This window comes from Lampetra planeri, chromosome 41 (genome assembly GCF_965212315.1).
Source record: "Lampetra planeri chromosome 41, kcLamPlan1.2.h2, whole genome shotgun sequence".
NCBI lineage: Eukaryota > Metazoa > Chordata > Hyperoartia > Petromyzontiformes > Petromyzontidae > Lampetra > Lampetra planeri.
In genome coordinates this window covers 3,086,594-3,098,948 of record NC_136147.1, presented here as the reverse complement: position 1 = coordinate 3,098,948, position 12,355 = coordinate 3,086,594, and the positions used below count along the sequence as shown (strand labels likewise).

The 12,355-nt window shown below is 52.9% G+C and overlaps 1 long non-coding RNA gene across 1 annotated transcript; it reads left to right on the top strand.

The window, feature by feature from the left end:
* The first annotated feature begins 444 nt into the window (after positions 1-444).
* LOC144732000 (uncharacterized) lies at positions 445-11,917 on the top strand. Its single transcript, XR_013588141.1, has 3 exons — positions 445-528; positions 11,098-11,234; positions 11,420-11,917. It is a non-coding gene; the product is annotated as an uncharacterized LOC144732000 (long non-coding RNA).
* Positions 11,918-12,355: the final 438 nt, after the last annotated feature.

Sequence of the window (12,355 nt, the reverse complement as noted above, 5' to 3'; positions counted from 1 at the left end):
TCACATCTCATTTTTATGCTATCGGCATACCCCATTTTCATTGATTTTACCCGAAATTAACTCTGTCACTTATGATTGCAAGTTGTTGCGAGTCAGTGACTGCTTTAGTGTTAAAATATGGTGCTGTATTTTTAGGATAGTGTGTTTATAATATCATTTTATGTAGATATCGACATTTGTTTAATATTTTTCTTCTGCAGTTTTTATTGAAAATGCAATATTTGATATCTCAAAAACCTGATGTGATAGACAAAAACTGATGCCAGATTTGGAATCGGCACCCCAAAATTACATTAAAACCGTTGGAATACCTTGTGCCAGAAAAAGTGTGTTGACCAGTGTTATCGATCAGTGCGGTGATCCACCGACCCTTGCTGCTGCCTCCACGGTGCTGGATTAGAGACAGACACGTGTGATGAATCCTGCCCATCTGTGCAGCTGCCGCGTGAAGAGATCGAACTGGCGATCCCCTGGGTTGCAAGTCCAGGCTGCGAACCATTGCACCACGGCATCGTGTACATCACGCAGGTAGATACAGGATAACATTCAAGTCGCCATCCCTAGCTCGCATCACTCTCACCCCTCCTGCCCCATCACTCTCAGCTCCCCACATCACTCTCACCCCTCCCGCCCCATCACTCTCACCACCCACGCCACCCCCCTTCCCATCACTCTCACCTGTCCACATCGCTCTCACCCCCCATCACTCTCACCCAACCCCACAATGAAACCACTCTCATACCCCCCCCCCCAAACCCTGCTTGCAAAATGAGTCCCAAAAATTGGAATTCGCGCATTCAAATGTCAGCCTCCATTAGCAGGACATCAACAGCGAGTGACCTGGCGGGGAGGGGGCGGGGCGTGAGGAGGGGGCGTGGGCGGGGGTGTGAGGGGGGTAAGGGGACCTTTTCAAGCGGCCGCTTTTGGGGCTCTTAGCTTCTGACCGTGAAGAGAGGCCCTCTGATCGCGTCACAACGGGGGCAGCTGATGGCCTCTTCCCGCTCGTCCCGTGTTCACGAAGAGCAGCGACAAAGAAAAATCACCCTCCCCCCCTCCTCCTCCCCCTCTCCTCCTCCTCCCCCCCTTCTTCTCCTCCATCACCACCACCATCACCACCATATCATCATAATCATCATTCTCTTCCGTCACCACCTCTTCATGATTACCATCATTCTCCCCCATCGCCACCACCGATGCCCGATCCACAAATACGAAGAAGCCATCACAGCGATGATGATGTTACACTACTCCGCCGCTCCTAGCGCCGTTGTCTGAATGTGAAATTGCAGTCGGTTCCCTTGCATCTATATCAGCAGCCGTACCAAATTTCGATTTAAAGCTTTCGTGACTGCAGGGATTCATCTTCTTGGTTCTTTCGGTAAAGTCACGTAGAAGGGAAATAATAAAATAATAAAAATAAAACATAATAAAATAATTCTCACGACGTTTCGGCCACAACGCAAGCAGCCGTCCTCAGGTGAAGACCAGGTCTGTCGGGGAGACGCTGACGCTGTCTCCCCGAGGACGGCTGCTTGCGTTGTGGCCGAGAAACGTCGTGAGAATTATTTTATTATGTTTTATTTTTATTATTTCCCTTCTACGTGACTTTACCGAAAGAACCAAGAAGAAGAAGACCACCAACACCACCTTCGCCATGACCACCACCTCCACATCTTCTTCATTATAATCATCATCAAGCACCTTCTTCTAACATCCTCCACCAGCACTATCTGACCATCGCAACATCGCTGCCATTTCTGTAGAGCAGTGGGAACAGCTGCCCACGTATAGAACTGAATATATTATTGTGTTATCATTAGAACTGAATGTTCCCTAAGCCTCCAAGTCCTATTGAATTTCTCTCCATGTGGAATGTAATTTTCTCCAGGTGGAATCGAATCGGCTGCCCGTGGAATTGAATATTCTTCGTGTAAACTTGAACATAAATTACATTGCCTCCTCGTGTGGCAGGTGCTGCCACACATTGCAGGATCGCGAGGGGTGCGCGGCGCCTTGGGGAGGGGGGCCTTCATCCAGCAGTAGATTGACCATGGCTGATGATGGTGATGTCATTGAAAATTCTCCACGCGTGGTTAAATATTTACCACGCACAAAACATCATATTTTCCATATACTTTTCACGTAGGGATTGAATATTCTCCAACACAGGCGAGGATTGACTATTCTCCATCCAGGTTGGGGATTTAATATTTTCCATCCACGTGAGGGATTGAATATTCTCCATTCCCGTTTTGGGATTGAATATTCTGCATCTAGGCGGGGATTGAATATTTTTCATTCAGGTGAGGACTGAATATTCTCCATGCAGGTGGGGATTGAATATTCTCCATCCACGTGAGGGATGGAATGTTCTACATCTACGTGGGGAATTGAATATTCTCCATCCACGTGAGGGATGGAATGTTCTACATCTACGTGAGGGATTGAATATTCTCCGTACACGTGGGGGATGGAATGTTCTACATCTACGTGGGGAATTGAATATTCTCCATACGCGTGAGGGATTGAATATTCTCCATACACGTGAGGGATTGAATATTCTCCATACACGTGAGGGATGGAATGTTCTACATCTACGTGGGGAATTGAATATTCTCCATCCACGTGAGGGATTGAATATTCTCCATACACGTGAGGGATTGATATTCTCCATCCACGTGAGGGATGGAATGTTCTACATCTACGTGGGGAATTGAATATTATCCATCCACGTGAGGGATTGAATATTCTCCATCCACGTGAGGGATTGAATATTCGCCATACACGTGAGGGATGGAATGTTCTACATCTACGTGGGGAATTGAATATTCTCCATCCACGTGAGGGATTGAATATTCTCCATACACGTGAGGGATGGAATGTTCTACATCTACGTGGGGAATTGAATATTCTCCATCCACGTGAGGGATTGAATATTCTCCATCCCGGTGAGGGATTGAATATTCTCCATCCACGTGAGGGATTGAATATTCTCCATACACGTGAGGGATGGAATGTTCTACATCTACGTGGGGAATTGAATATTCTCCATCCACGTGAGGGATTGAATATTCTCCGTACACGTGAGGGATTGAATATTCTCCATCCACGTGAGGGATTGAATATTCTCCGTACACGTGAGGGATGGAATGTTCTACATCTACGTGGGGAATTGAATATTCTCCATACACGTGAGGGATTGAATATTCTCCGTACACGTGAGGGATGGAATGTTCTACATCTACGTGGGGAATTGAATATTCTCCATCCCGGTGAGGGATTGAATATTCTCCATACACGTGGGGGATGGAAATATTCTCCACACGGTGGTGTATCCGAGGCGTAAGAGGCTTCGTCCACTGCAGCAGCGCCAGTGTCATCCCCACGACTTCCCTACTTCGCCACTCACGAGTGTCTCAAGGGGGGGGGGGGGGCGGGGGGGGAGGGTAAGGGACACACAACTATTTATCCAAACCCGCCCCCTCCCCGAATGCAGCGCCTTCATTCGAGAAGGCCCATCGTGCCAGTTGGCAGGGACAACGTGCTTTCATCTCCCCTAATAAGCGCGGCTTAAACAATTGATTTCGATTTTCATTGTATTCATTTTTTTTCCTTTCCAGAGCCTCATTTTGAAAATCTCGTCTCTCGTGCAAATTGCACCTGCAGCGGACGGGGGGCGGGATGACATTCACGTCCACGCTCATTAAGCCAAATTTAAATTTCAAAGCATTTGGAATCGTAGGACATTACCCAGCGTGTGCCACACTCGAGCTCGGTATCATCCCTGCCGAGCACGTGGACCTTCCCTGCAAGACGTGAATGTTGATGAGACCTCCGTGCAGGACACGAATGTTGTTGAGACGTCTCTGCAGGACACGAATGTTGTTGAGACCTCGGTGCAGGACACGAATGTTGATGAGACCTCCGTGCAGGACACGAATGTTGTTGAGACCTCCGTGCAGGACACAAATGTTCATGAGACCTCCGTGCAGGACACGAATGTTGTTGAGACCTCTGTGCAGGACACGAATGTTGTTGAGACCTCCGTGCAGGACACGAATGTTGATGAGACCTCCGTGCAGGACACGAATGTTGTTGAGACCTCCGTGCAGGACACGAATGTTGATGAGACCTCCGTGCAGGACACGAATGTTGTTGAGACCTCCGTGCAGGACACGAATGTTGTTGAGACCTCTCTGCAGGACACGAATGTTGTTGAGACCTCCGTGCAGGACACGAATGTTCATGAGACCTCCGTGCAGGACACGAATGTTGATGAGACCTCTCTGCAGGACACGAATGTTGTTGAGACCTCCGTGCAGGACACGAATGTTCATGAGACCTCTCTGCAGGACACAAATGTTCATGAGACCTCCGTGCAGGACACGAATGTTCATGAGACCTCTCTGCAGGACACGAATGTTGTTGAGACCTCCGTGCAGAACACGAATGTTGATGAGACCTCCGTGCAGGACACGAATGTTGTTGAGACCTCCGTGCAGGACACGAATGTTGATGAGACCTCCGTGCAGGACACGAATGTTGTTGAGACCTCCGTGCAGGACACGAATGTTGATGAGACCTCCGTGCAGGACACGAATGTTGATGAGACCTCCGTGCAGGACACGAATGTTGATGAGACCTCTCTGCAGGACACGAATGTTGTTGAGACCTCCGTGCAGGACACGAATGTTCATGAGACCTCCGTGCAGGACACGAATGTTGTTGAGACCTCCGTGCAGGACACGAATGTTCATGAGACCTCCGTGCAGGACACGAATGTTGTTGAGACCTCCGTGCAGGACACGAATGTTCATGAGACCTCCGTGCAGGACACGAATGTTGTTGAGACCTCCGTGCAGGACACGAATGTTGATGAGACCTCCGTGCAGGACACGAATGTTCATGAGACCTCCGTGCAGGACACGAATGTTCATGAGACCTCCGTGCAGGACACGAATGTTGTTGAGACCTCCGTGCAGGACACGAATGTTCATGAGACCTCCGTGCAGGACACGAATGTTCATGAGACCTCCGTGCAGGACACGAATGTTGATGAGACCTCTCTGCAGGACACGAATGTTGATGAGACCTCCGTGCAGGACACGAATGTTCATGAGACCTCTCTGCAGGACACAAATGTTCATGAGACCTCCGTGCAGGACACAAATGTTGATGAGACCTCTCTGCAGGACACGAATGTTGATGAGACCTCCGTGCAGGACACGAATGTTGATGAGACCTCCGTGCAGGACACGAATGTTGTTGAGACCTCCGTGCAGGACACGAATGTTGATGAGACCTCCGTGCAGGACACGAATGTTCCTGAGACCTCCGTGCAGGACACGAATGTTCACGATCTTCAGCAGCAACGACGGGGGTCCCACTCCACAAACGACAGCCCCGAGTTCCCCTCCCGGGGCCCTTCTTATACTGTCACGTGGCCTGGCTCTGCCCCCGGCCACGCCCCCCCTTCTGGAACCTACTAGCGGGTTCTCGACGTGTCCCTTTCGTGACCTTTGCCCTAGATCCCTCTCGGGTCTATCACGTGGCCTGCTGTCAGTCAGGGCTGCTACAAGCCGCAGATTCCCTTCGCTGCCAGCAGCCAGCGCTATGCTACTAAGTGACCGAGTCTATGTCACTGCAATAGTAATAACAATGGTAATAATCATAGTAACAATAGTAGTAGTAGTAGTAGCCGTGGGGGTACAAAGCCTAGACAGATTCCATCTCGAAGGCAACTTTGATCCCCCTTAGAGCAGCACTCCCGGCAAGACCCCCATGCCCCCCCCCTCTCTCCTTCTACATTTTCTTCCGCAAGGACTTCGCTTCTCCTCCTCCTTGTCGTACGGCTGCTGATGTAGCTGCAGAGAAACGGCTGCAACTTCACGTTCACGTGGTCAAGCCCAGACAACCGCGACAGGAGTCAGCGGGGGTAGTCGTAGCATCGTCCCTGCGACGTCTACAACTTCGTATTTTGTGAATCGGTTGCCTTGCGTCGTTGTACGCTGCTACCGGTCTCTGTTCTGGATGAGCGCAGTCACGCACCACTACTGGAGAGGCTTCTTACTGGTAGGAACCTCCTGGTTACACCAGCCCACATGGGATTATTGTGTCCGTCCGTCGTGCATCCAAAAATGGGGTGGGGTTGGGTGGAGAGGGGAGGGTGGGGAGGGTGGGGCTGGGTGGGGGGTGGGAGGGGTGGGGCTGGGTGGGGAGGGGCTGGGTGGGGAGGGTGGGGCTGGGTGGGGGTGGGAAGGGTGGGGCTGGGTGGGGAGGGGCTGGTCACCCCGTGGTGCCCTTATAAAACTCAACGTTTAACCTACTCACGCCGGCTTGTGCCCGCCCTCACAGTCGGCCATATTTGCGGAATACACCACGCCGCCGTTGACCCTGGCCATTGACCGAGCAACCCAACGTTCCTACCAGCTCCCTCCGCAGGAATGTGTTTTATTTACATTGCATTTGTGCATCAGGTATCATCAGCTGAGTCCAACGAGAAACTGCGAGCGAGTCAGCTGATTTGGCGAATCCGCTGCTGCTGAGCAGGACAGCCAACTAAAGCAACTCGACCCGGTTCGTCAATTAACACCAGCGTGCGGCCTTAAAAGCGACGTTTCGGGAAACCGGCCTTAGTCGTAGCTATGGGAGACACGGGCCAAGGGGAGCGGGCTGATCAAGAAGCTTGCCCCATTGTTACTTCCGCGGTGTGCTAGAACCATCGCACCGCGGCGGCCACCGATCCCCCTGTAGTCCCGTCCCTAATCGCGAACCCCAACCCCAGCCGCATCCCATCCGTCCAGCGGCTCCCGATCTCCCATGCGTAATTGCGTCGCCTCCATTACCCCCCCCCCCACCACCACCAATGCCGTGACCCATGGGTCCCCCCCCCCCCACCGCTCACACCTAAACCAATTCTGATTGTAAGCAGTCGTTTCTTTCAATTGTAATCCAGTTGTGCTACGGGGTGTCGCGAATTAACTCGGCGACGGTTAACCTTTGACACGATTGGCCGAGCACATTTCCCCCTGCACCCCCCCCTCTCCCCCCCCCCCCCCCCAACGGCCCGGCAGAGCACAACGGCCAGCAACAAACAGCACGGGTTGGAATAGCTCGGAGTTAATGCGTGTGCCGCACTGAGCGAGGTTATTATTCGTTCGTATTATTATTGTCGTTGTTGTAAGGAGTTTGGGAGATGGAGACGGCGATGATGGGAGGGGAGGATTCCAAAGTGACGCGTGGTGCGAGGGAAGAAGCAGAGAGAGCAGTGAGGTGACCTGCAGTGTGGTGAGAGCGCGTGGGTGAGTGGGCGAGTGGGTGAGTGGGCGAGTGAGCGAGTGGGCGAGTGGGTGAGTGGATGAGCGAGTGGGTGAGCGAGTTTGTGAGTGAGCGAGTGGGCGAGTGGGTGAGTGGGTGAGCGAGTGGGTGTGAGTGGGTGAGTGGGTGAGTGGGCGAGTGGGCGAGTGGGCGAGTGGGTGAGTGGGCGAGTGAGCGAGTGGGTGAGTGGGCGAGTGAACACAGCGTGGTCGAGACGAAACAGGCAGTGTCCGTGAGTCTCCTCCACACGGGTGACGCTCACGGCAACAGTAGCCATGGCAGTAGAAGTGGTAGTAGCGCTAGAGGAGCGATGAGGAGGAGGCTGGCCGGCAGTGAGCGAGCCAGTGAGTGGAGTGAATCCGTGAGCTGCTGTGTCCACTGCAGCAATGCGGGCGGTAGGAGCTGGGAGCTCCACCCCAGCTGTGATGACAGCAGCAAGATTCCAACTTAGACAGAATGTGTGCTCTGTACAGCAGCGGTGGTAATTGTTCCGAGTCAAAGACCACCTTGGCACGGAACATACATTCCACATTCCTATGGATGCCACAAGACAACCACCGTTGCTCTTTCCAACAGCGCAGTGCTCGCGTTATCGACCACGGAGAGATGATGGGCTGAGTCACCCGCCCCGCCCGCCACCTCAACCAGGAGTTGAACTCGTCACCCGTTCGCCGACTGCGAGCCGCCCGCTCTACCGCTGATCCGCCACCTGTCCGCTTAGCGAGTCGCCTTTCATCCGGGAACCTGCGCAGAATCCATAACGCGTGCATCGCGGGGCTTCGTGTTGGGAGATGTTGAGTGACACGGTGGGGGGGGGGGGCGGTAGGGGGTGGGGGTTGGGGTGGGGGGCGGTAGGGGTGGGAGTTGGGGGGGGGCGTAGGGGGTGGGGGGGGCGTAGGGGGTGGGGGGCGGTAGGGGGTGGGGGGTTGAGGGGGGCGTAGGGGGTGGAGGGCGGTAGGGGGGGCGGTAGGGGGTGGGGGGGCGTAGGGGGTTGGGGGGGGGCGTAGGGGGTGGGGGGTTGGGGGGGGGCGTAGGGGGTGGGGGTTGTGGGGGGGGGCGTAGGGGGTGGGGGTTGGGGGGGGGGCGTAGGGGGTGGGGGTTGGGGGGGGGCGTAGGGAGTTGGGGGGGGGGGCGTTAGGGGTGGGGGTCCTCCCAGTGTTCGCTGTTCGTGCCGCAGACGAGGCTGACCGCGGGATCTGCCGGTGGCGGCGGCGGTCGTGATGAGGAGGAGGAGGTGCACCCGGATTCTCCGTTATCCCAGCTGCCACCGCGGCGCAGCGGTGGTGGCTGGGATTTCGGGGGTTTTTTTTCCCGCGTTTCGGGTTTTTTTTGCCGTTGTTGCTGTTGTTGTTGTTGCGCGGAACGGATTCACGTGGCCGCCGCTGTCAACGAACAGGAGGTCGCTACGATTCGCCCCGAATAACATCGCATTACCCCCCCTCCCCCCCCGCGCCACGGTCACCACTAATGAACCCCGTACAGGGTAGAGCCACGACCCACAGGGCTATGCCATCAAAGCCCCCCCCCACGCCGCCGCCGCCGCCGCCGAGACAACGACAACGAGCAGAGCACCGGCGGCAGAGCAAACTCGACGCCTGCGGGAGAAATAGAGACTCGTGGCTCGTCGGATCTCGTCGAGTGTTAATATTCTGATGCTTGCGAATGAGGCTCACGGTGGCTACCTTCTTTGAGCGCGCGCGGTGACACTCGCTGCGTCGTATCGCCGCCTCTTGTTGCCATCGCTAAGATTTGTAGCCGGTCGTGATCTGCGCTTTTGCTCGCGTGCCACACAAGCAAAATGGAACGTCTCGCCAAGTGACATCGGGGGTGGGGGGAGGGGGGTGGCAATCGGAGTCGGTCGATTCAAGTCCGCTTTTGAAACACCCCCCCCTACTCTCTTCCGTCTCTTCTGCTGCGATCGTTGGGACCCTGGGGCTCTGTGTTTTGTCTCCTGATCTGCATGCATTGCGCAACGGTGGATCCTAGGATGCAATGCGCAATTATACATTTGAATTGTCATTACATTTGAATCGTACATTTTAATTATTGTTCTATTTGAATTATTATCATGCATCTTCTTGGTTTTTTCGGTAAAGTCACGTAGAAGGGAAGTAATAAAATAATAAAAATAAAACATAATAAATTGAAACAATTCTCACGACGTTTCGGCCACAACGCAAGCAGCCGTCCACAGGTGAGGACGGCTGCTTGCGTTGTGGCCGAAACGTCGTGAGAATTGTTTCATTTTATTATGTTTTATTTTTATTATTTTATTACTTCCCTTCTACGTGACTTTACCGAAAAAACCAAGAAGATGAATCCCTGCAGTCACGAAAGCTTTAAATCGAAATATTATCATGCATTTGAATTGTTATTACAGTTTGAATTAATATACACTTTAATTATACATTTGAATTATTTTTACATTTGAATTATTGTTATGCATTTGAATTTCTACACATTTGAATTATTATACATTTGAATTAATATTATACTTTTGAATAATGCATTTTAATTATTCTTACTGAACTGTATAGCATCTGTACACTCGCAGTACTCCCATGAAGTGCATGTACTGTCTGTTGAATTTCTTTTGCACCGTACGTAGCCAGTTGTGCTAATCGGGGGTGGGTGACTGTGTGGGTGACTGTGTGGGGAGTGGTAGGGCGCTGCGGTACGAACCCGGCAACCCGAGTTCGATTCCCGTTCACGGCCAACACCAGTGACAATTATCTGTATCGGTTCTGGGACTCCCCTATGTCGACTCAGCCTTAATTGAGTGCCTGGTGCAGTGTGTATGCATCGCCACTGGGGAGACAAAGGCGGTCGGGCGTGGTGTTGGCCACCCACTCCCTCGTATGCCGCGCCGGCCTTCATAGGTGCTCGCTAACGGCACTTGCTCCAACAGTCTGTTAAGGCTACACGGGGGATCTTTGTCTTTTAATGTGAGTGGGGTGAGTGACGATGTGTGCGTATGTTGAACTTCATTCGCACCGTACGTAGCCAACCGCGCTCATCGAAATAGAGCCTCGCAGATTATTAGGCGCTTCCTGCTGAGATAAATAATATAAGCTATAAACAACTTTATTTTATTTGACCAAACCCCAACAATTTGCGCCACGTTGGGCTGGGATCGGCACACAGCTCGGGCGCGGCTCGGATGTGCCAGTGGAGAAGGTACACGGAGTAGCGAGGAGATGGCCTGTGCAATTTTTCCCAGACTGCGCACGAGTGTCTCAAGAATCGCTCGCTCTCTCTCTCTCTCTTTTTACGATCAGTGGAAACAAGAAGATGCTCGGTGCAGTCGGCACTTTGCTTCGTTCATCATTTCGTATTTTTTTTTACTTTGCTTTATGTAAACCCCCACCTCTCGCTCACTCTTTCGCTCACTCTCTCGGTCACTCTCTCGCTCACTCTCTCGGTCACTCTATCGCTCACTCTCTCGCTCACTCTCTCGGTCACTCTCTCGCTCACTCTCTCGCTCACTCTCTCGGTCACTCTCTCGCTCACTCTCTCGGTCACTCTCTCGCTCACTCTCTCGCTCTCCACGGCCAATCTCCCGAGCGCCGCTGGCAGCAATTGGGGCGGGGGGTGTGGGGTGGAAATTGGCAAAATTGACGCCGCAACTCGGCTCGCGGATCTTGGTCACCCGCAGCCTCCGCTCCGTCGGCACTCAGCAACCAACGCGGAGGAGAAACCACTCGGGCGGTCAGCTCCCTCCCCTCCCCTCGCTCCATTCATCCCTCCCCTCCCTTCCCTTCCCTCCCCTCCCTCCCTTAGTAGCCCTGGGCAGCGACAGCTGCGCCTCCTATTCCTTCTCCCAAGCCCGAACCCATCAACAACAAACAACAACAACAACCAGAGTAACAACGCGCATCTGTCTTCCGCCGCTTGCGTACGCTCTGGGCACGGGTTCCGTAAGTCGCACTCAGGCAGCCCCCGTGAATCATCACGCATCGCCACCACCACGACGACCACCACCACGACCACCACCACGACCACCACGACCACCACCACCACGACCACCACCACTACCACGACCACCACCACGACCACCACCAACCACCACGCCCTCCGTCCATCCGCTCCCTCAACTCATCAGGCATCACGGAGACGCGGCCGCCGCCAGGAGCAACCACCACAGTCGAGCCGCAGCAAACACAACTCGTCTCGCCCGCCACTCGCCACCACCTCGGTCAGCGCCATCACCTCGTCAGGACCATCACCTTAATCAGAACCATCACCTCGTCAGGGCCACGGCAACGAGGAGGAGGCGTGCACGAGCAGTGATGGTTCACGTCACTCTGCCCTTGCAATCCAGGAGATGTCGACCTCGATTCCCACGGGGGCAGGGATGGAGTTCTCACGAATCTCTGCGTGTGTGTCTGATCCACTAACCCTCGCTGTCTGCATGGAGCTGGGTTGCAGGCCACGTGCAGCGTAGCGGCCAGGGCTCGATATTGAGGCAGTGGAGAAAGAGAGAGATGCGTGGGGGTACGGAGAGGTGGCGAGGGCTTGGGGAGGCCTTCATCCAGTAGTGGATCGACAAAAGGGCTGACGATGGCAAAGTCTTCTTGGTTCTTTCGGTAAAGTCACGTAGAAGGGAAATAATAAGATAATAAAAATTAAACATAATAAAATAATTCTCACGACGTTTCGGCCACAACACAAGCAGCCGTCCTCAGGTGAAGAACAGGTCTGTCGAGAAGACAGAGTCGTGAGAATTATTTTATTATGTTTTATTTTTTTTATTTTATTATTTCCATTCTACGTGACTTTACCGAAAGAACCAAGAAGATGAATCCCTGCAGTCATGAAAGCTTTAAATCGAGATGGCAAAGTCGTATATAATTGACACACAAAGACAATTCGATGCCAAGTATCGTGACTGTGATCATCAACATTGATGTATCGATGCATCAATCACGTGCATATTAATCAACAACGATTATGTTAGAAGGGTGGCCGATTCTCCGTTATATGTATGTTTTAAGAATGTCATTCCTTGCTGAAATGAATGCCCATCTCTAACCCACGA